Source organism: Canis lupus, chromosome 6, assembly GCF_048164855.1.
Source record: "Canis lupus baileyi chromosome 6, mCanLup2.hap1, whole genome shotgun sequence".
Classification (NCBI taxonomy): domain Eukaryota; kingdom Metazoa; phylum Chordata; class Mammalia; order Carnivora; family Canidae; genus Canis; species Canis lupus.
In genome coordinates, this window is record NC_132843.1 from 74,672,187 (window position 1) to 74,696,363 (window position 24,177).

Genomic DNA, 24,177 nt, shown 5'->3' on the forward strand with positions numbered 1-24,177 from the left:
CCCCCAGGCACCGGGCTGCGGGCCGTGCGGCCCCCCGTGCGCCCCCCCACTGCGGCCCCCGTGCGGCCCCCGTGCGGCCCCCCGTGCGCTCCTCCGTGCGGCCCCCCGTGCGCCCCCCGTGCGCTCCTCCGTGCGGCCCCCCGTGCGCCCCCCGTGCGCTCCTCCGTGCGGCCCCTGTGCGTCCCCCTGCGGCCCCCGGTGCGTCCCCCGTGCGTTCCTCCGTGCGCCCCCCCGTGCGCCCCCCCCCCTGCGGCCCCCGTGCGGCCCCCTGTGCGCCCCCCTGTGCGCCCCCCGTGCGCTCCTCCGTGCGGCCCCCCCGTGCGCCCCCCGTGCGCTCCTCCGTGCGGCCCCTGTGCGCCCCCCCTGCGGCCCCCTGTGCGTCCCCCTGCGGCCCCCGGTGCGTCCCCCGTGCGTTCCTCCGTGCGGCCCCCCGTACGCCCCTCCGTGCGGCCCCCGTGCGTCCCCCTGTGCGCCCCCCGTGAGCTCCTCCGTGCGGCCCCCCGTGCGCCCCTCCGTGCGGCCCCCTGTGCGCCCCCCCCCTGCGGCCCCCGTGCGGCCCCCTGTGCTCCCCCCGTGAGCTCCTCCGTGCGCCCCTCCGTGCGGCCCCTGTGCGCCCCCCCCTGCGGCCCCCGTGCGGCCCCCGGTGCGTCCCCCCGTGCGCTTCTCCGTTCGGCCCCCTGTGCGCCCCCCGTGCGGCCCCCTGTGCGCCCCCCCTGCGACCCCCTGTGCGCCCCCCGTGCGGCCCCCCCGTGCGCCCCCCGTGCGCTCCTCCGTGCGGCCCCCTGTGCGCTCCCCGTGCGCTCCTCCGTGCGGCCCCCCGTGCGGCCCCCTGTGCGCTCCTCCGTGCGGCCCCCTGTGCGCCCCCCGTGCGCCCCCCCGTGCGGCCTCCCGTGTGTTCAACCACCCCTGGGGTCCCAGCGGGAAGAGATTTTAAGGGATCAGCCGGGCATTGGTGGAGAAGCGGGGAAGGGGGAAGTGCATTGGCCAAGGTCACGGAGTTCGCAGGGAGGAATAAATCCCACCGAGTCTGTCCCCTACGTGGGACCCAGGAACAGGCTTTCCTGGTTCTTGGGAGGGAGGGAGAGCTCCGTCAATGGCCTCCGGGCCCGCCAGCACCTTCGCCCCCGTGCTTGTCTCCAGCATATGCCCCCCTTTCTACTAGGTTCTTCACCATCTTTGACTTTGCACATTAGACATCATGATCCCAGCCTCCCCCTCCCCACTGCCCCCTAAGCCCCAACCTCTGCTGGGCCCCAGGCTCCCCCAACCCCAACCTCTGCTGCTGACTCCTGCTGGACTTGGAGACTTCGGCTTACACACCATTTGCTGGGGGGAAGCTTTCCAGGCCTTCCCTGTGGCCCTCACGTGGAGCCCTATCCAACACATGTTGGAGTAGCCCCCACAGACCATCCCCATTTGTTCCCCCCTGGGGCTCCCTTCTTGCCTCCCACTGTGAGAGGCCCACAATAAGTCCAGGTTCCTATGATGTCCCCAGCATCGAAAGCAGTCCTGGACCCAATATAGGGACTCCATAAATATGTGGCAAATAAGGGGTCCACGCTAGCTCATCTAAGCCCCAATTTCTGGGGTTATGGGCCTTTTTCCTCTATTGCCCATTGGCCCTTTCACTCTTAGAACTGAAATAAACACATTTAGGACAGCGAGGAGCCTGGGATATAGGCACAGGTGGGGAAACCAAGAGTCGGGATGGAAGTCAGTTCCTGGAAGATTATCCCATTCTTTGCTTCCACGGGGAGAAGAATAACTTTCAACACGGTGTCGGAACACGCTGTTCTCCCCATTTCCGTATTCCGAATGATAATTTCTAACTCGTTAGTCTTATTTTACTTAGAGAAATGACTTCCCAAAACAGTGATTTCAAACCATGGTCCTACAATTTGGTAGCAGTGGTCAAGGGGTTCAGTGTGCCCACCTCCATCAGAGCAGCACCATTATTTTTATTTTTATTTAGGTCTTTCTGGTGGGGGGAAAATAGGAGCCAAGTTTCCTAACAATGCTTCCAGAAAGTTTTGAGGTGGACAGCACCCAAGGACTGTGAGGTAGAGCGGCTGGGGAGCTGTGAAGGATTGTTAGCAGCTCATCATTTCAAAGGGCCGAAGCCTAGTTCCCGGTGAAGAACATATTACAGTTTGCCGACCTGAGCCTTTCACCCTTCCTTTTCTGTGGAGTCTGTTTGCTGCTACCTATTGTGTCCTCTTTCCTCATTGCAGGGAACCTGACCTTTAATGGATATAGAGAGGAACTGGGACATATTTTGTCAGCATTTGTTACATTTATACAAATGGTTGCTATGTAACTTCTTAAGGGAAGAAAAGGGGACAGTTGGGCATTTCATATTTCTCTTTTCATTTTTATTTTTTTAAAGATTTTATTTATTTATTAGGGAGACAGAGAACGAGCAGGGAGAGGGACAGAGGGAGAGGGAGAAGGAGAGGCAGGCTCCCTGCTGAGACACAGAGCTCCCTGCCAGGACCCTGGGATCATGACCTGAGCCAAAGGCAGGTGCTCAATCAATTGAACCACCCATGAACCCCTATATTTCTCTTTTTAAAATAGACTTAAAAAAAAAAAAAGATTGAAGCTCTAGATTTAGGTGCCCTTCCCCCAAGGTTGTCCAGGTCCTTATCTCTGAAACCTGTGAATGTTACCTTACATGGCAAGAGAAACTTTACAGATGTGATTATGTTAAGGATCTTCGGGAGATTATCCTGGATTATCCACATGGGCCCGATGTAATCAGAAGACGGTCTTATAAGTGGGAGGTAAGAGGGTCAGGGTCAGAAGACATATGTCAATGGAAGCAGAGGTTGCAATTTGAGAAAGATTCAGCTGAATATTGATGGCTTTGAAGACGGAGGAAGAGTCCATAAACAGAGGAATGCAGGTGTCCCCTAACTGGTAGAAAAAGGAAGAAACATTCTCCCCTAGAGCCTCCAGTAGGAACACGATCCTGTCAATTCCTTGACTTTTGGGCCAGGGAGTCACATCTTGGAATTCTGACCTCCAGAGCTGTAAGATAATAAATTTGTGTTACTTTAAGCCACAAAATTTGCCATAATTTGTTAACAGCAGCCATAGAAAACTAATGTACCACGCCACCCAGGAAAAAAAGAAAATCCTGCTGTAGACCCACATTAATAGAAAGAAGGGGATTAACTGGGAGAGGACACAACCGGGCAAGGAGCTCCTGCAGTGGGAGTGGGAATGTCAGAGGCTACCCAGCTATATGTATGTATTCATATGTTCTCTGTTATTCCAAAATTGGCAACACGGGGATAGATTGTGTAGTGCTTGCATGCACCGAGTCTTATGTTTTGACTATTTGTATAGTCCTTTTTATTTCCCCTGCTAGCCTACACTTTTCCATGATAGCATTCATCTTCATATTCTGGTCCTTTCCTCTGCCTTGTATGAATAATTCCACCTTGCATTTGTGAGGCATCTCACACTTCCCAAAGCCCTTGTGTAGCCATTAACCATTTTGAGCCTTACCACAACCCTTGTGGGGTCAGGCAAGGCCACTAGTGGTACTATTAATATATTTCACGGTAGCACCCAAGTTTCTCTAACACCGAGTCCTTCTGTTGGCAGCATTTCACCCTTTTTTTTTTTTTTCATTTCACCCATTTTATCTGCCATGTGAATTCTAGACCATGGATGAGAAAGTTGAGATGCTGGCGGCCTCGCAGGGGTCCTGAGACTGAGTGAGCCCTGGGAGATGCGCGGCAACTCTGTGCACCTCCTTGGCCTTCTAACCTCTGAACATGGGAGGAAAAGCCCTTCTGCCCAGGTGGTGGGGGGAAGGAAAGCTCCACAATGGGGAAACCCATCCTGCTTCTCTAGCACATAGAGCAGTCAATTGGATGGGAAGAAGGAGTCACTCCCTGGTTCCAGGGAGACTGTCAGGGGTCCCCAGTCTGAGCTCCCTCCTCTTCCCCAACTGTCCTAAGGAGGCCCTGCTGTGAAGGTGGGCAGGAGGAATGGTCATGCTTCTGGCCTGGGCCTCAGGGCCTGGCGGAAGTCGGAGGCAGAAGAAAATGGTATCCAAGCCTTTGGATGCCAGCCCCCTCCCCACAGAGACAGCGCTGCTGCGTCCACTTAGAGGCAGTTTCGAGCCATAGGTCCCCTATCAGTGGTCCAAGCTCCACAAGTCACTTTGCAAGGATCCCGCTGCCTCTGCAGAATGTGGGCAACACCTACCCTGCAAGTCGTTGGGAGGATAAAAATAATCTATGGACTAGAGGAAGCGCTCAAAGGATAGCTGTATTATCCACACTCAAGCGAACCGGGGAAGAGGATTCCCCAAGTCGGCCGGCTGGTAATGGAACCAAGACCCCATCCTCAGCCCAAGTCTCCAGTTTCTCATCCAAAGGCCCGCTTCCCGGGGCCGCTTCCCGGGGCCTTCCGTGGCCGCCGTGGGCCCCGAGACCAAGCTTTCCCGCCCGGCGCGCACCCAGGACCCGCTTCGCCGAGCACCGCACAGCTGCGCACATCTGGCAGCCCCGGGCGGCCGCTGCCGGGACCCCCGCCCCGGAGCCTCGGTCTGGGCGGACCCCGGGGCGGCGCCGGCTCGGCCTCTCCGGGAGGCTCCCCGCGCGCCTCCGCTCCGGCTGCGGGCGCTGGAGGCGGGGCCGCGGGAGGGGGCAGCGGGGGGCCTGGGGGGGGCCTGGAGGGCAGCGGGGAGCCCTGGGGGGACAGCCAGCCGGGAGCCTGGGGGAGCAGCGGGGTCCACGGGGGTCCGCGCGGGGCCTCGGGGGCAGCGGGGGTCCGCGAGGGGGCAGCGGGAGGCCTCGGGGGGCGGCGGGGGGCCCGCTGGGGGCCTGGGGGGTCCGTGAGGGGTCCGAGGGGGGCAGCGGGAGTCGGGAGCCGGCGGGCCGCGGGGGACCTCGGGGGGAGCAGCGGGGGGGGCCGCGGGGGCAGAGGGGGCAGCGGGGGTCCGCGGGGGGTCATTGGGGTCCGCGGGGGGGGCCTGGGGCGGCAGCGGGGGTCGGGGCTCCATTGGGGGGCAGCTGGGGGCCCCGAGGGGGGGCAGAGGGGGCAGCGAGGGCCGCGGGGGGCCGCTGGGGGTCATTGGGGTCCGCGGGGGGGCCTAGGGGGTCAGCGGGGGCCGCGGGGAACCTGGGGGAGCAGCGAGGGCCGCGGGGGGCCGCTGGGGGTCATTGGGGTCCGCGGGGGGCCTAGGGGGGCAGCGGGGGCCGCGGGGGGGCCTCGGGGGGTCGCGAGGGGTCATTGGGGTCCGCGGGGGTCCGCGAGGGGGCAGCGGGAGGCCGCTGGGGTCCGCGAGGAGGCCGTGGGGGCCGCGGGGGTCGGGGCGCCGTGGGGGGCAGCGGGGGCCCGAGGGGGGCAGCGGGGGTCGGGGGGCCGGGGCGCACGCGTGTCTGCCGGCCCTCGGGGGCGCAAGCGCGGCGGATGGGCGGGAGGACCCCGGGGGGGGGGGGCGGCCCGCGGAGGTGACCCGGACGGCCGGGAGGCGACGGGACAGGGCCTGGCCCGCTGCCCGCAGGGTTCAGGCCCGGCCCAGGCAGCCGAAGGCCCTTGCCAGCGCCCGGGGCCAAGGCTGACGCGGGTGCAGCTGAGCACTGTTCGGCGGGTGGGCGCGGGCCCCGGGCTGGGGGGGGGGCGGGGAGGGGGAGGGGGGCGGGGCGGGGGCGGCCTCCCTCTGCACCCCGGCCCCGCCCGCGCCTCCCGCTCCCGCGGCGGGACAGCTCCGCCCGCACCCCCCACCCCTCGGGGCTCCGGGACCCGGCAGCGGCGGGAGGAAGGGAAACGCGGCCCCATCCTCGCCGAGGCGATCCGCTCGCCCCACGCGTGCTGCCCGGTGCCGCCGTCCCGGGCGCAGGGCGGAGGTCGGCGGGGCGCACCTGCCTTGGGAGGCGGACCAGCCCAGGAGCCGTGAAACTCACCGGAGCTGAGCCCCAAAGGGTCCTGTGCACAGCCCTGATTCAGTCCCCTTGCTAATAAGACTGTAGGCCATAGGGTTTTACCTGGGCACTTTCAACGCACCCCTCCTCTCTATCCTCCCAGGCTTTTTTTTTTTTTTTTTTGGGAAGCACACAGAGCTCCTACCTATTCGTGTTACAGGTGAGAAAACACGGCTGGCAAAGGCCCATTCGCCCCCATTTGCGTAGCTAGACTCGGTCAGCCAGAGGCTAAGTCCCTTCTCTCCCTCCCTCCCCCCTCTCTCCCCCCTCCCTCCAGCTGTAGGCCAGGCTTCCACCCCTTCCAACATTCCTGAAGAGGGGTGGCCTCTATTTCTGGGAGAATCAGGCCCTCTAGTCACTGCTGCATGGGAGGTGGGGATAGTAAGTGAAAAGGAAGCAGGTTCTCTTTATTGCAGAGCAAATTCTGTGAGTGGCCTTCCTGGAGGCTTCTCTTCCTTGCCCTGGGGCAGTGGTTCTCAAAGTCCTGCCCCAGCTTGAGGGGCAGCAGGAACCTCACCCCGGAGAACTTACAAGAAATGCACATCCTCTGCTCCACCCCAGGCCTCCTGAATCAGACACTCTGGAAGCAGAGCCTAGCAGTTTTGTTTTAAGGCACACTCCCACCAATCCTGTGGGACACGCTCAAGTTCTGAGAACCACTCATCTAGAAGAGCCTCGGTGTAGGCTAGAAGCGGGCTGACTGCCACGCGAGGCGGGAGGGCCAAGAGGGCAAGAAATGAACTGGTCCAGTGGCTAGCAGTAGTGTGATAGGTCCATTCCTCAGATCCTCTTAACTCTGTGTGTGTGTGTAAACCTTTGGGGCCACGTACAATATTGGAAAGTAATGGAGACTGAGGACCTCCCATAGCATTGCATTCACATACCTACTCACATCTCAAACACAGTGTCCCTGCTGAGGCCCAGCCCTCCAACTTGCTCAAGATGATCTGGATGTTATGGATTCTTTTTGAGTTGAAAGAAGAAGATGCAGCCAGGTCCTGTCCTGCAATGGAAGGTTCTGCAATGGAAGGGCATCATTGCCTATGAGCAAGTTAGCGGAGCAGACCCTGCTCTTTCCTCCTCCCCCGATGACAGGTAAGGCTCACTTTGACCACCTGTGGAAGTGCTGAGCCAGCCTGGGGGTGGGAGGGAGGGAGACGGGGACAGGGGGAGGAGGAGGGAGGACAGGGATGCAGGAGTCACTCCTCCCAGCTGGCCCCAGGGGTATGGAGGGTGGGCATGGGTACCAGGTAGGATCCGAACTGGTGACATAGCAGGGAAGCTTGCTGGGGGAATCGGTGGAAAAAGTCCCTCTCTCTTTGAAAGGGCTTCAAGAAACAGGCCTTTTCCTTTCAGTCTCCAGATGTCATCACCGGGAGCACTATAGTCTTTCTGAAAAGACAATGAAAGGGATTGGACTAGAAGAGCCCACAGGATTTGGGGGGTGACAGAGAAGAAAGTTGGGGAACTCTCAGGATCTTCAGGACATTGTTGTTAAACCGCCAAGTCAGTGGCCCCGGAGAGGTGGGGGAGAGGCACGCCTTGGGATTTTCCTGCTATGGGAGATGGATTGCTTTTCTTATCTAGCCGGCTGCAAGCTGCCTTCTCTTTTGCAGCCGCACCCTCCTCACAGGCTGGAGCACACTAGCAGAAATGAAAGTCCGGTTGGGCATCAGAGGGGTTACCAGGAGGACGCTCGGGGGGCTCTGACCACTCCAGGCACCGGAGCCCCTTAGCATCCCGCACCTGTCTCAGGATGCCCGCCGCACCCCTCGTGTGGCTCTCTTGCTCCTGCCCTGGGCCCCTTCTTTCATCTGTCCTTGCTTTCAGCGAAACTGGCTGCTGCTCACTAGGCTTCCAGTTCCAGTTTTCGAGAGTGAGAACCTGATTGGCCTGGTCAAGCACCACGGCTCCAGAGAGGGAAGACATTCTCATGCTGGATGTCCTCATGGGTGGCTCACCGGTCAATCTGCGGAGGGGGGGTCCCCCTCTGCTCTGTGTCTCCTCATCCATAGCAAGGAGAGTGGGTGCAGAACATGATCAGCCCCACTCAGCCCGAGGCCGAGGCTGTGGGCTGGGAAGTTTCCCTGACAGGCACACAATGCTGTTGGCAGGTCGTGAGGCTGGCTTGCCAGCGCAGCCTTCGTGGGGAGCAATAAAACGGCAGCGCTGAGCCAACCAGGGTCAGAGCAAAGGAATCCACTGCAACCACAACACTCTCTGCTGTTGATCTGTTACACACTCAAGAGTGAGGGTGGTGGTGGGGGGTCCAGTGGGAATGTTTGCCTGGGGCCTAGCTCTGCCCCAGACACACAGTCAAACTCAGAGAGTATCCACCCCCGCCCCCGCAGGTGCATACCCACAGGAAGTGGAGGCACTGCTGCTGCCCCAAATGTACACACCACACGTGATTTTTCCATATGGCACTCGATACAACTGTTTTCAGGGTTGTTTTGTCGTTGGAGTCCTTATGAAAGCCTTCACGGCCTGGCCTTGTGCCGGGATGTGCAAGCAGCAGCCCTGCTGATGGCACTGGAGGCAGAAGTGACAGCGAACGACCGCAGCAGAATGTTTCCTAAATCAAAGCCTTTAAAAAGCATATGGGGTACAAGCAACGAGGAGCCGGAGTGTGAGAGCACGACGCCCTTGCGCTGTGTTTATGGCATTCTGATAGTAGGTGTGTTATTCTTTCCGTAAGAACAAGCAATCACAGGGATGGAAGAGGCGCCAAGTGAGGTGTTTCTGTCACTTATTAGTTCTATGTCCTCAGGCAAATTGTTTGAACTTTCTCAGCTTCGGTGTCTTCATTGGTAAAATGTGTCTAATACTACTTCCCTTGCAGGGTTGCCGTATTCCTTACAGACAGTAAGGCACCTGAGAAAATGTTGAGCACATAACTTGGTGACATCTTAAAGCTGTCATCCTAAAGGACCCCTTCCCTGGGGCAGGTAGGCTATAGGGTTACTTTGAGAGAATCATAGTCTGAATCTCCAGACCGTGGTATTGGCTGAGTGCTGGGATATCTGTCACCCAGCTCAACAAATGAGCTTGGAATTCATTGTGCTCATCAGATCAGAAATGAGAAATGGCTGGAAGGTGCCAAGTGGATAGTGGGATATTGGGAAGAAGACAGCTTAATTGATGCTAATCTGAGCAGGAAATGGAGAGGAAGCCAAGTAGCTTCGAGAGCTGAGCCCAGGTGTCATTCATCATTTTATGCTACATGGGAAGTGGGAGAGGACCCAGACCTGATACCAGCCAGGGCTCTGAGGAAAGAGTCAGAGGCCACTGTCACCAGGAAGTGAATGATGCTGAATAAAAACCACCCCAGGCACTAAGAGAGAGGTCAGGAATAAGGATGGGATTTGCAGGATTGGGGAGCCAAAGGACCTTTAGGGGAATGACAGAGATATTTAGGAATTCTTGGGACTGGAGTCAAGAAAGGTCTACTAGACAGCTGAGAGCACTCAGAAGTCCAGTGTGGCTGCCTGAGGCCACACTCAAAGAGAAAATCAACAGTGAGTATTGGAGACGTTTTAGGGATCCCTGAAGGCTCCCAGTGGGAATACCAGACATTGCGGTGTTAAGATGGCAAGGAGGAACGGGTGTGTGTGTGTGTGTGTGTGTGTGTAAAACAATATTTTTTTCCAGAGGACAAGACTCCAAAATGTGTTTCAGCACCACCACCACCTGCCCCCTATACATCCTGCAAAATCCTCCAAACTGCGGAGAGGATGGACTTTACTCCCATCATTAGGTTACATTAGAAGGCACAGCTGGCCTTAAAATAAGAAGAATAACTAGGTGGGTAGGACCTAATCCTAAAAGCCCCTTAAAAACGGAGTGTCCTCTAGCTGCTGACCGAAGGGGAAGTCAGGGATCTCAAGCAGAAGTATTCAAGGTACCACTGATGACTTGAAGAGGGAGAGGCCACTTATCAAGAAATTTGGCAGCTTCTAGGAGACGCAGCTCTGGGGACTACCAGAAACGAAAAAGGGATCAGTCCTACAACCATAAGGAACTGACAACAAGAATGGGCTTGGAAATGGATTCTTCCCCAGAGCCTCCAGATGAGAGTGCAGGCGAGTTAGCACCTTGATTTTAGCCTTGGGATCCTCTGAGAGAGAACCCAGCCTCTCCATACCAGATTTGAACCGTGATTTGTGAGATACTAGGCGAGAGTTTTTTTTAAGCTGCTAATTTTGTAGGGAATCTGAATGCAACAAGAGGAAACAAATACAGATCAATGAAGAATATGTGGTTCAGATTTAGGACTTAATCTTTCATCCTTCCCACCTTATTTCCTTTTCGTTTCACATTACCTTCTTCATCTTTTTTTGTTTGTTTGTTTTGTTTTTGGCCAATTTACTATCTGATTACTAGGAACCAGAGGGAATTTGACTGTACCTAAGTGCTAATAAAATAAAATATAAGAAAAATGTAAATCTGTACCTGCTTCTGCCACTTAGTATGTGTGGCTTTGGGAAAGTTGGTTAGCTTCCTTATACCTCAGTTTCGCATCTATAAATAGCGTTTATAAGGCTTACTTGCTGCACTGAAGTTAGACTCAAGTCACATGATGTATGCTTTATGAAATATAAAGCTGTATATAAATATGAGCAACTATGTTTTTGAAGCCAGAACCACCGGCAGGGTACCTGGGGCAGCCAGGTGAGCCAGCAGAGGTGAAAGTCCCAGCTAGAATATCGAGGAACCTAAGAGAGAGGAGAAAATTAATAAGAAGAGCCCCTTGGAGAAAGCGTTGGGGAGCAGTTGCAAGGACTCTTTCTCCTCTTGAGTGTGCTTTCAGTCTAAAGACTGAAAGTAAAAAAAAAAGCAGACTGGGAAGCGCGCAAGACGAATTCTCAGTATCACCAACCCCAGGGTTTAAAATCCTAGATGAGGAAAGAAGTAATATGACCTCCAGAATGGCCAACCAAATCATTTAGAAAGCTAAAGACAAAAGGAAGCCTGCCACGCTGCAACGAGGACATTGCGTAATGAGGACATTAGACAGAACAAATGAATGAAATCAAACACCTCCAAGGCAGAGGAGAAGCAGAAGGAAATTTCTTTTGGGGAAATGTTATCATTGGCTAAAGACAGAACACGCCTGTGCTTCACAGTGGTGTGGGAACAGTCTCGGGCGGTAAAGAGATGGTTGGAAAGGAAGGCTACAGGCCCTGTGGCAGCATATGGAAATTCAATCCATAACAAAGAAAATCAGACAAGAGATGGGTGATAAGCACACCCATGAAGGACAAAAAGACAGATGTAAAAATCTGATGAGTTCTCCAACTTCTAAAAGCATCCAAATTAGCACAATGTTTATTATGGATCAGATTAAATAGCTACACAGAGAAATACTTTGGAGAAGATTCCGAAAAGGAAGAACCAGCACCAATGCTATATTTACTCAACAATAACAACAAAGTGTTTTGTTTCCTGCCTGTTCCATTGTTTCTTGACAAGGAAGCTGCATTTTAAAAACATGAACCCAGGTAATATGAAAACACACACACACACACACACACACACACAAGGTAAATCTCAGATGAATCTACAGAAGTAATTAAAAGCTTTCACTAGCACAGTCATTTTGTGATCATTCTAGAGCGGGACGAAACTGAGACCCAAGCCCAGGCAGTAACCTCATACCCTAGAGAAGATCCATGTTTAGGATCATGGGTGATCTACTTGGGAAGAGGCACAGGCTTGAACTCTACAGGTTTTCCTTGGTGACATACTGAACATTTAGATCAGCCTCTCTGAGCATCAGTTTCTTAACCTGTAAAAACTGTAGGATTTTGGATTCAGTGGAATCTTATATATAAAATGGCTGGCATATGGTCAACAATCAAAAAGGGGGACTAATTTTTAAACTACTAATGTCGCCCTAGTTGTAAAGGGGCTAACTAAATAAACTCAGATCCTTTCCACCTTTAAAGTCTTATGGGTCTACCCTTGTAGGGTAGCCTTATTGCTGGGAATATAAAATGATGCAGTTGCTGTGGAAGATAGTTTGGCAGCAGTTCCTCAACAAGCCAAACATAGACTCATCAGACAACCCAGTAATTCCACTCTTAGGTACATACTTAAGAGAACTGAAAGTGGGGACTTACACAGTCACTTGTACACTGATGTCATTATAGCGTTTTTGTTGTTGTTGTTGTTTTTGCAGTAGCTGAAAGATGGACACAACCCAGTCTCTGTCAACAGATAAATGGATAAACAAAACGTGGTGTGCGATACAATGGAATATTATCCCGCCATAGAGAGGAATGCAGTTGTGCCACATGCTACAACACAGACGAACCCTGCAGACGTTGTGGTAGGTGAAACAAGCAAATAAGCCAGAGACAAAAAGCACACATATTGTCTGATTCCATGTATATGAAATATATAAAAGAGGAAATGTCATAGAAACAGAAAGTAGAGCTCACCATGGGCTGGGGGAAGACGTTATTGCTTACTGGGTACTGGGTTTCTATTTGGAATGATGGAAATGTTTTTGGAAACAGATGGTGTGATGGTTATACAACAGTGTGAATGTGATTAATGCTACTGAATTGTACACTTAGAAATGATTAAAATGGCATCCTTTATGTTATATACATTTTTTTCCCACACACAAAAAAAGTGTGGTTCTATCTTTCAGACTCTTCTCCTATGATATGGTAACATCCAAATTAGAGAAATGAACGCCACCTGCCCTTTTTATATTCCCTACAGTCACAAGTGTGGGCTCCGGACACAATTTGCCTGGGTTCAGATCCTCCCTTGGGTCCTTACTACCTGTGCCATCTGGGGCAAGCTGCTCAAAATTTTGAGCTTCAGTTCCCTTTTATGTAAACTGGAGATAAAAATAATCTGTATCTCATAGACACTATGAGATGCTTACATCGTGCCTGGTATGAAGGAAGTGCTTAGGAAATACGATTTCTTCCTGTTCCTTGAAAAGCACCACTATAGTGGCAGCAGAAGGTAGGGTGCATCAGAGCCGGGTGCCCAATGGTGCTAGGGCCAAAGTACTAATCCCGATTTCCCAGGATGCTCCTTACTGAGGTGGGAAGCCTTGGCTCTCATCCCCAGATGACCGGAAGACAACAAGCCACACTCCTTGAGGCTCTACCTCAAGCCCGCTCCATCCTTCCCACTTTAGGTAGAGAGATCATTCTAGTCCTTCAGTAGATAGCACCTTGCAGCTCTTGAATCCAGTCCACACTCATGAATACCCCTTTCTGCTCCAACCATGTTGACCTGCTTGCAGCTCCACCTGGAAGGCTCCTACCTCGCCACCTCTCCTGGCTCTCGACTCCCCTTCCTTTCAGCCTGACTCACCAGGGCTGAGTTAGATGCTTCTCCTCTGAGCTCACATAATGCCCCTTCCGCCCTCCCTGGCATCGCCTACTCACTCTGATGTTATTACCTGTTTCCTTATCATGTCTTAAGATAAGATTAAGCTCCTTAGGCTATTATTAACCTTTTATCCCCAGTGCCCAGAACAGTGCCCATAGTGCCTGGCTCAGAGGAACGCATGCTGGTTGAATAGAGGAATGAATTTGAACAGATAGAAGAATAGATGGATGATCTGGCATTGGTTCTACAAGTTGCATCAGGTTGTAAGATGGCAATACCAGCTCCTATCGGCCGTTGGCCTCTTTCAGACCTTCATTAGACCAGTATGGACCCTTGACAGGATGTCGATTTTAATGGGAAACAGTGACAGCCTAGGTTCCAAACAAGGCAGGTGAGTGACTGTTGGTTTTTTAGAAACTTACTGCCCCCTACTGTCTGTTTTTAAATAGATTTCCACCCATGGTTTCAGTTCCTTCAAGACCCTCTAAACCTACCTCGTTCTTAACTTTCCTACTTCCACTGCTGGTGGCACCATTTATGGGAGCTACTAACACTTAAAATCTTTTCTTATTCTCCCGTAGCCCCTCAGATCTCTGCAATCCCTCAACCCATTAACGTGACCTCCCATCTCTACCCACTTTCCTATTCTTACTATTACCATTAAAAAGTGCTTGTAAGAACAAAGCTCTATTAAAGAATGTTTTCCTCTGCATTGGGAAATCATCAAGGCCACTCGGGCCACTCAACATCATTTAATACGTAACACAGACTTGAGGCTAGCTTCCACTTCTCTAGCACCTCTGGGAAACACAGCACCATTAGACTAGTTAGATTCTCAAGGCAGAAACAGTACCAATTTTAAATGGCACTAAATGGGGCAATGACCTAGCACTGCTCCTTTATTAATCTTCATAATACTAGGAAAAATTAGGGGCATGTCCCTCTGCCTTAGGAAACAGGAAGGCTAGCCTTTCTCCTTTGAACCGGTGGCATTGTTTTATTGTCTTTGATTAGGGAAGGTCTTAAGCAACAATTGAATTTGTACTTTAGCTATTGCCAGAAGGAACATTAATTAATATAAGTTACACCATAATTAAATCATAGAAATAAGAGCACATTCATCAAAATTTAAAAAGAGCAGTTTTATACAATCTTCTCCAACTGGTTAAATTGAATCATTCTGCTATTTAAGCTGCTTTTTCACACTATTACTCATCTGTGGTGCCCAATAGATGACTTCTTTAGCAAAAAAGTAGAGAATGGTAGAGAAGTTTACTTTGAGGGGGTATAGACAGGTGATCACAGCCTAAACCAGTTGTCAAGCGGAGGTCTTAGTTCCCCAAGTAATATGGACCAGGTTTCCTAAGTCTGCCCAATTAGTAGTTTGCTCTCTTATTATCAGGGTCTCTGTACTCAAGGATGCTTATATGTGACCTTGGATTTTTCGGAGCTTTCTATGTCCTCATTTGAAGAACGTAGATGATAATGATAGCTCTTTCATAGAGCTATTTAGAACAGTGCCAGAACATTATCCAAGTATGATTCCAGGCTGTCCCCTCGCTCCATCCTGTGTGGCTCATGCCTGTCCACCGATGGGCAGCCTGTCTCAGAAGGATTCCGAGTCCAGCTTTTAAGATTACAACACAGAAGGACGTGTTACTTTCCCAGCTCTCGTTCTAATAAACGGTTTGGAAAAATCTATGTTGTTTAGAGGCTGTGGTCATTATTTATAGGTACTTAGCATGTGCCCAGACATCATTGAGGCATCGGGGATTGGAGAGGGTCCAAGCATATAAACCACCCATCAGAGATTCTCCAGAATCTACTCATGTGATTTTAGGCCTTGAAGGAAGCACGGCATCACATTTTTTCAGCCTGTGGAGATGCTTTAACAAGTAGCCAGCTGGGATGTAAAGGCAGCTGCTCTTATTTAAGAACAATATGAGAACCAACTGCCTGAATGGCTCTTCTGTGACATAAAAGCAGGGTTAGGTATTTTCCATGGTGTTGCCTAATTCCCTTTATTTAAAGATCCAGACATTAATTCCTTCTTGAGCTGTCTATAGCTGTCCATTTCTTATCAGAAAATGGAAACTATGTAATCTAAGTGTGTTTGGTGTTTTGGTCACTGCCAGAAAGCTGAGAGCCGGCTCATTGTCCTTATGGGCCAATCGGTTCAATGCAAGGGCCTGATTGGCCACTCTCCTTGCATCCTTTGACTGTACTCTGCAGGACTTGGCTGTTAATTACTGTGTCTTGCACTATGCTTTCTTCTTGAGTCCCTTCTGAAAGAGAGTTTCCAACCTTAAATGAAAAAAAAATAAATAGTTCAGTCATTTCAATAATAACAAAAACAGCAAAAATACAAGGTAAGTGTTATGAGCAAATGTTAAGTAAATCACTGGATGGTATTTAAGATTTCAGTTCAGGTAGGATTAAATAGAAGCAATAAGTAAAAAATACTAGATATGTTTTATACAGACATGTATTATATCTCTCTTTATATATAATATGCAGATAGAGCTACATCTACACATGGATATATAGGCAGGTCTCATATATAGATACACATCTCATATATCATACATATTTTTAAGACTTTATTATTTATTTGACAGAAAGAGAGAACACAAGCAAGGGGAGTAGCAGGCAGAGAGAGGGGGAGAAGGAGGCTCTCCACTGAGCCGGAAGCCAGAGGTGGAGCTTGATCTCTGGACCCTGGGATCACAACCTGAGTCAAAGGCAGACACTTAACCGACTGAGCCACCCAGGTGCCCCCATACATATTTTTATATAGACACATACTAGATATGCACATGCAAATATATCAGATTCTAAAGTCAGACTGTCTAGGTTGGAATCCTAGCTTCACCCTCCCTCAGCTATATGTTCTTGGGCCAGTATTTATCATCTCATTCTCAGGTTCATCATCTCAGAATGACAGGTAAAAACACTCCCAACAAATGTTGCTTTGAGGATGAATGAGACAGTTATGATATGGCAAGCTTTCAATAAGTACCAGCTTTTACTCTTATAACTCCCTTTTACTCATTTATGATAGCAATATTCCTGATAATAATTGCAAGTCCAGTATCCAGAATTTGAACAATAGGTTTACATGTTTGAAGGCAGATGGGGTATCTTCCCTCAGTGCTAAAGACTGAAGAGTCCTTCATTGTACTTCCTGTAAATAGTACCTGCCTCAAAGTCCAGCGATCTGGAACAAATGAAGATCTTTAACAGGCACAGCTGGCTAGGACAGAAGCAGCTATGATTAGGGAAGAGGGGCTCAAGGCTTACTAACTCAGAGCAGCCCCCTTCCTTCTGCAGGTCACTCAAATACACAAGGTTCAGGGTAGAGGGAAAAATACCTCTCTTTTTTGCTTCCAAAACAATAGCTGCATGAAAGCTTGTTCTGCTGTTTCCCCCAAGCTCACCCTTGGGTAGGATCCTCCACTCAATGCCAGCCTTCTCAGTATATGTGGTCAGAGAGGAAGGGCCCTAGCAAGACACCAGCCTGGGATGATGAGCTCCTGTGCTGAGCAAGCCTGGCAGTCAGGGATGGGGTCACGGGTTGGGGTGTGGGGGGGTGGGGGATGTTGACAAGGACTTCTGCTACCTTACAAGCCCAGCCTCAGCTCTTGAACATCACCTTGGTCCCCGCCCCCCACACCCGTCCCAACAGCAAATGGACAACAGCTCCAAATTCTTTTGGCTCAAAATCATCGGCAATCGAATGACACACGGGAAAAAACAAACAAGTGTGTCGCTTATTATGTTTTATTGTGTTAAACGGTTTACATGGGATAGCCTATTTAATATAATATGTAATAAAAAATGCAGAACTTGTGAAAGCTAGGTTTCTGAAAGTTTAGTGTTTTTTTGTTCTTAATTTATATTGTTATTTCATTATATCCTTATTTAGAGGAGCCACATAAAGTACACTGTAATTGTATTTTTAAAATATCTGTTCATGTGCGGTTTTGAATATTCACTTAAGCGAATGGAATCAAAATCCCTTGGTTGAGGGATTTTAGATTCAGCTAGGAGTCTGCAAGGCATACATATCTAGCTGCTACATAATCTGGGACTGCAGTGTCCAGTACAGTGACCACTAGCAACCTGTAGCCACTGAGCACTCGTGGTAATAATTTACATTTAAAAAACTGAAGTAGTGTAAAATATTCTTCTAATAACACAATTTGATCATTTTGGTAGGACCGTACTTCACTTCAAGATTTCTCTTGTGTGTTGAGCATGTGTGCTGTTTCTAGTATTACTTGTAAGCATTCCACTAATCCAGTTGATGGCCACCTATTGATTCAATTCAAATTATTTTTTTTCTGAACACCAGTGTAACGTTCTGATGTGTTTATTTGAATATTTTAGGCAGACAGTGCAAGTCACAGTGATACCCATAAATCATAATTGGTAAATTAAATGGCATATATTGTTTTAATTGTACCGCAATTCAAAATGAAGGCATACTACTGATGCTAAATTGCTTAGAGGTCCTGGAGCTAGTACTGTCATGGAAAAGATATGTGAGTAAATGTCACAATGAATGGCAATCAGAATTTGCTGAAGTGGTGCAAAATGAAAAAGTTGATTTTTGTATAAAATTTTTTAAAAAGATAATAAAGTGTGCAATAGTAAGAGACATTTTTACCAAACACATAAGACATTTGATAAATTTCCTCACAATATTCAGAAGATTGTTGAAATTATTCTTCAAAGTAGAATCAAATATCTAAGAAAAAAAATTTTCCCCTTATAGATAATCTATTTTCTTTCTCTGAGGTTTTTAATTTTGGGGGCCCTGGGTGGCTCAGTTGGTTAAGTGTCCAACTCTTGATTTTGGCTTAGGTCATGGTCTCAGGGTCATAGGATCAAGCTCACATCGGGCTCTGTGCTTTGGTGGAATCTGCTTGAGATTTTCTCTCTCCCTCTCCTTCTGCCCCTCCCCTTGCTCACACTCTATAAATAAATACATCTTTAAAGTTTGTTTTTTTTTTTTTTTAAGATTTTCTTTATTTATTCACGAGAGACACAGAGAGAGAGGCAGAGACACAGGCAGAGGGAGAAGCAGGCTCCATGCAGGGAGCCCGATGTGAGACTCGATCCCGGGACTCCAGGATCACGCCCTGGGCCGAAGGCAGATACTGTACTGCTGAGCCACCCAGGCTGCCCAAATCTTCAAAGTTTCTAATTTTGTTTCTATTTGATGAATTCGACATGTTACAATTTATAAATTTAAGGTATGTAGTATGTTTCTTTGATAATTTTATGTGTTGTAGTAAGATTGCCATTGAGGCAATATTTATCACACTATGACTTATTCACCATTTGTCATAAGTTCATACTCTTAAACACCATCAGTCTATCTCCCCAATCCCCATCTCCTGCCAACCACCATTTTACTTCTCTGTTTTGTTTTGTTTTGTTTTTACAGGTTTGACTTGTTTAGATTCCTCTAATCTTTTTTTCTTTTTTGCAGCTTCACTGAGGCATAATTGAAATTTTAAAAATAGTGCATACTTAATGTATACAATTTGATGAGGTTGGATGTATGTAGACACCTGTGATATCATCACTACAACCAATGTAATAAACATATTATCACCTCCAAAAGTTTTCCCGTATCCCTTTGCTCTGTGTGTGTATGTGTTAAAAACACTTAACATGGGATCTACCCTCCTAACAATTTAAGTGCACAGTACTATATTGTTAAGTATAGGCACAATGTTGTACAACAGACCTCTAGAACTTACTTCTCTGTTATAACTACATTTATACCCATTGAACAATTCCTCATTTTCTTCTCTCCCCACCCACCAACAACCAACTGCCTACTTTCTGCTTCTTAAGTTTTCTGCTTTCTTAACTGGTTTAATACTTCATGTAAGTAGAATCATGCAGCATTTGCCTTTCTGTGACTGATGTATTTCACTTAGCATGATGTCTTCCAGGTCAATCTATGTTGTCACAAAATTTTAAGACTTTTAAATAGGATCTCATATACCTTGTCATTTTGGCCAAGTATAAAATTGCTCTGATTCTCACGTACGTACACACATATGCATTCATTTTTAGATGGAGATGAAAAAGAAAGTATTTCAGTTATAGATATTTTATTAGAAAATCATGAGGAAAATACTAAAAAAAAAAAAAAAGCCGTTTCTCAAAAAAAACTTCAGTTAAGCCACCAAACAATTGCTTATAAAATACAAGACCTTTTTTAGGAATGCCTGGGTGTCTCAGTGGTTGAGCATCTGCCTTTGGCTCAGCGTGTGATCCCGGGGTCCCATAATTGAGTCCCACATCAGGCTCCCTACATGGAACCTCCTTCTCCCTTTGCCTGTCTCTCTCTATCTGTGTGTCTCTCATGAATAAATAAAGTCTTTATAAAAATAAAATAAAATACAAGACCTTTTTAACAATATCAAAACTTGAAAAACTGCAAGTTTTTGTTTTGTTTTGTTTAATCTTTAATGAGTCACAAGATATAAAAGACATTTCCCAACAAGTACTTGGAATATGTTTTGTCTCTAAGGACTTCTTAATTTATAAAGAAATATTGTCCATTCATAGCCTAAAATATCAAACTAATGACATAGATGTATTTTATTTTATATCTGTCAGAGAAGAATTTTGGCTAGATATTAAAAAGTTAGTTTCTAACACCATAAACAATTTTCTAGCTATGTTAGCTCAAATCACAGATTTATTGGAATTTTTAAAAAGGAACTGATGTTTCCGTTATTTCTTTGTTTCACTATATGATACATCTTACAAATATTTATGCCCAGTTTTCTGAAACAGACTCCATGAAATCTGTCCTGGATACAGTTGTTAAAATCATTCAGTGCATACATGCAAATGCAATGAATCATTACAAGTAAACAGAACTGTTGAAAGAAGTAGAAGACAGGGAATTTAATGGTCTCATGACTTCTTTGCCAATACTCTTTGGTTGAGCGGTGGAAAAGTTTTACAAACATTAATGTACTGTTAACTCCAATTCCAATTTTCATCCTTGAAAATAAAGAAATATTTACCAAATATCCAATGATCAGATAAAACATGGCAACATGATCTATATTTTCACGCCGATATCACACGGCATATAAATGAACTAAATTTGGAGCTCCAAAGAAAGGAAAAGCTTATCAGTGACCTACCTGGACGGATGCAAGATTTTAAATTGAAGCTGAAACTTTTTATAATAGAATCAACAATAATGATTTTTATAGTTTCCTTTCATTAGTCAATGTGCCGAAGATTTTCATTGTAATTGAAAGCGTTATGTAAACTGGCTGCAAAAACTACAAGAAAAATATGAAGAAGCTGAGACTGACAAAAAGCTGCCTTTCAATCTGTCAATACCATTTTGAGTTCAACGTTAATACTGAGTTAACACAAGAGGTAATGGATTTACTTAGGCAGACATTGATTTGAAAATGTCTTTTGCTTTAAAGTCAAAGCAGTTATTTTTTTTAAAAGATGAGCCAGTTTTATCAATGTGCATGTGAATACTGGAGAAGAATGATTTTCAGTTATGAGAAACTTTTAAGTGCATTGGAGCACCTCAGTTATGTGAATATACTTTTCTAACTAAAAAATGTATAAAATCATACACTGCAACTATTCCCCATAAAAACCAAGCCATCCAAATTTGCCTCTCTATACATGTGAAGTACACTTAACATGAAGAAAAGAATCTAAAATGTCACATTCTTATATTTTATAGTGATTATGTGTTGAAAGATACTCTTGAGTGCATTGTGTTATATAATGTATATTAGTAAAGTTAATTTACCTGTTTATTTTTACTTGTTAAATATGGCTACAGGAAAGTCTTAAATTACATTATGTGGCTTACAGTGTGTTGCTCTCAGACAATGCTGACCTGGGGGTGTCTGTGAAAACTGCCTCCTCAGTAACTACTGTACTTAGGTGCCTTCAAAGGGTAGAGAGGGGAGGGGAGGAGGTCGGTCTGTGTCAGTGACAGCTGCCCTGATCACTGGGAGAACTTTTTGTCCTATTGGGTATATAAGTGTTGTCACTGCTTGCCATTGTCTTCCTGATTTTTCCTCTTCTGACTGTGAAAAGAAAAGAAAAAAAAAGAGGAAGGAAGGTCAGTTCTGGAAGCTTAAAGCCAGATTTCCGCTGGAAGTCTAGCCAGCCAGTTAACATACGTCAGAGTCTATTCAGAGTATCAGGAGTGAAAGAGAATGCCTTTCTCTAGTAAGTGAAGGAAATAGCTTATAGGCTTTTGACTCCAGAAGCATCAGAAACCCTGAAGCAGAGAAAAGGGGAAACTAGGCTTTTGGGGCCCTTTGAAGAGCTAGGACTTTTTGACACTGGAAACTTTGTCTAAGAAAGTAAAATGTTTTTTTTTGCAAAATAAGGAAAGTGGAGTAAGGGAAGAAGAACAGATTAGGGCTAAAAACTGAAGTTTAATAGGGAAAGGATATTTAATTTGCCCATATGCGTTTTGTTCCTTTGGATTTTTCTCCAAAATAAACAGGAATCATATGCAATGATTGTGGTTACTCGTGACCTAATAATTCATGTTCTTATTTTGAACATGAATTCACATTTTGAATGAATGAATTCACATTCATTTTGAATGAATGAATGAGTCTGAATGATCAGATTGTCTGCTGCTTTGGTCATGGTTGGGAAAAGGTTTTGTTTGTTTGGGGAGGTGGAGTGCTATGGAGAAATAACCCATTTACCTAGTGGCAGATACACGGAATCCAGACATAGAAACTAGGAGGAAACAAACACTTTCTGGAACAAGCTTACAGATTCAGCCGAGGTACTCGGTCTGTGTCATAAGCAGCTCTTTGCCTGGCCTGGTGCCTGCCACCACGTAGGCGGCCAGCATCATTTGTTGGATTGAATTGTAAAATGAGATCATTTCCACAAAAAGATTTGTTGTCTAATCAGAAGACAGGGTGCAAACCGTAAGGAATTATATAAATATAATTGGTTTTATTTTTTGTATTTTTGTGTTTTGAATTTATTTTGTTAATGATAAAAACCTTTTTCAGTTTCTTTCTTTTTCTTTCTTCTTCTTCTTCTTTTTTCTTTTCTCAAAGAAAAGAGTGCGTACACAGAACACAATACAGACATTGAATTTACTACCTGAATCACACTCTCCAAGTATTCTTTGTAATGACTTGGAACCACTTCTACCCCACATGCATTATCCTAATTGAAATCCTGCTATAAAATATCTGCATGCTGGGGCCAGTAAAAACTCATCATTCGAACACAAGTCTGGGCAAGAGGACATGGGTGCCCTGCGGTATCTTAGCTGTTTCCCCTTTAAGATGGCTTCTCTCGTTTGCCTTGTCAATCGCGTTATTTAAACTTGTGTGTGTTATCACCATCATCTTCCTGACATTGGTAAGTGAAAATGCCTTCTAAGAAAGTGGAAAAGCCTGTGACAAAAGTATATGAACCAAGGAGGTCTAGAAAACCCAATCACGAAAACGACAGGAGAACAAAAAGCATTTTGAGAGAAGAAAATGAATATAAAATCCTAAGCAGGAAGACAGTATTTGCTACTGAACAACGTGGTCACACAGACCATTTGTCCACACTCACTAATGAGTTCACTAATGCAACTGTTGTTTTAAATCCATTATATCTTTCAGAAATCCTCCATGGGTAACTATGTGGATTCCTAAGAGTGGGTTAGTGATATATGGGAAAACTGATTAGGTTTTTAAGAAATGTGTTTTCATTCTTCTCACTTAAAATAAGAAAACATAGATTCAGGCTATTTGGAATTTCAATATCCAAAATATTTTCAGGAATGTATTGGATTTGTATAACACAGGATGCCTGAGGTCACAGAGTGAAAAGCACAATCAGATGGTGTTATGAAGGACATGTGGATGGGCTCAGTGGTTGAGTGTCTGTCTTTGGCTCAGGTCATGATCCCAGGATCCTGGGATCAAGTCCCACATCAGGCTCCCGGTGGAGGGAGCTTCTTCCTCCTCCCGTGTCTCTGCCTCTCTCTCTGTATCTCTCATGAATAAATAAATAAAATCTTTTTAAAAAAGATAGTGTTATGAATAAGTCTGTTTTAAAGTTTTCATATCTAGAAAGGCCTTTTAAACTACAAAGAATTTAATATTTTTATGTCACTTAGAGATATTTGGCAAACATATGACTCTAGATAATGTTCCATAACAGAACTTCAAAGTAGTCCTGTGATGTTGAAATAAAGTTGGAATCCTTCATCAAAATTTAAAAAAAAAATACATTTGAAATTTTTGAGATCTTCATAAACTCTTCTTTCCTCAAAGAAGAAAAACAAAATTGAGTGTGGAGGCCATAGTTAATCCATGGACTGTTATGGTTGTTCCCAGATGCTTTCTCTACCTCTAATCATCTCTGTCCCTCCCTGTCCCAGTGGTCAGCACAAAGCTCTCAGCATTTTTTGGTGAAAAGCTAGTCATTACAGCTTCTGGTTGAGGAAATATTCCCATTTCTTTTTGTGTCAAGTTTAAATGTTTCTTTCCAATGGCCAATGATCAATGATCAATGTCCTGCCATGTTACCAAGTCTTCTTCAACAGTTACCATTGCTTTGTTAGACTGCCCTCTTTTGTATGTTACTGGTGGTCCTTTCCAACCTCCTGGTTTGGCAGATCTTCTTGGGCTGCCTCAGTTAGGGATGCTGTGCACAACTGCTTTGTTCTGTTCAGCTCTCTAGTCCTCTTGGGCACAGGTACAACAGGGACATATCCACACGTAGCTTCAAACACAGCTCTGAGCATAGGATATGAGGTCATGTAATGTTTGCTAAATGAATGAATGAATATGACATTATCTGCTTGAGTAACCATTGCCAGTCT

At 47.1% G+C, this 24,177-nt stretch overlaps 1 long non-coding RNA gene across 7 annotated transcripts; it reads left to right on the forward strand.

Annotated features, from left to right (window-relative positions):
- Positions 1-4,049: 4,049 nt before the first annotated feature.
- On the forward strand, positions 4,050-18,932 carry LOC140635920 (uncharacterized). 7 transcript variants are annotated; one of them, XR_012033273.1, is made up of 6 exons: positions 4,050-4,339; positions 6,848-7,037; positions 12,124-12,273; positions 13,439-13,692; positions 18,325-18,559; positions 18,799-18,932. It is a non-coding gene; the product is annotated as an uncharacterized lncRNA (long non-coding RNA). The 7 variants fall into 7 exon arrangements; XR_012033272.1 differs by having other exon boundaries at positions 4,072-4,339; positions 18,325-18,932; XR_012033271.1 differs by lacking the exons at positions 18,325-18,559; positions 18,799-18,932 and adding an exon at positions 13,883-14,985 and having other exon boundaries at positions 4,074-4,339.
- The last annotated feature ends 5,245 nt before the right edge of the window (positions 18,933-24,177 follow it).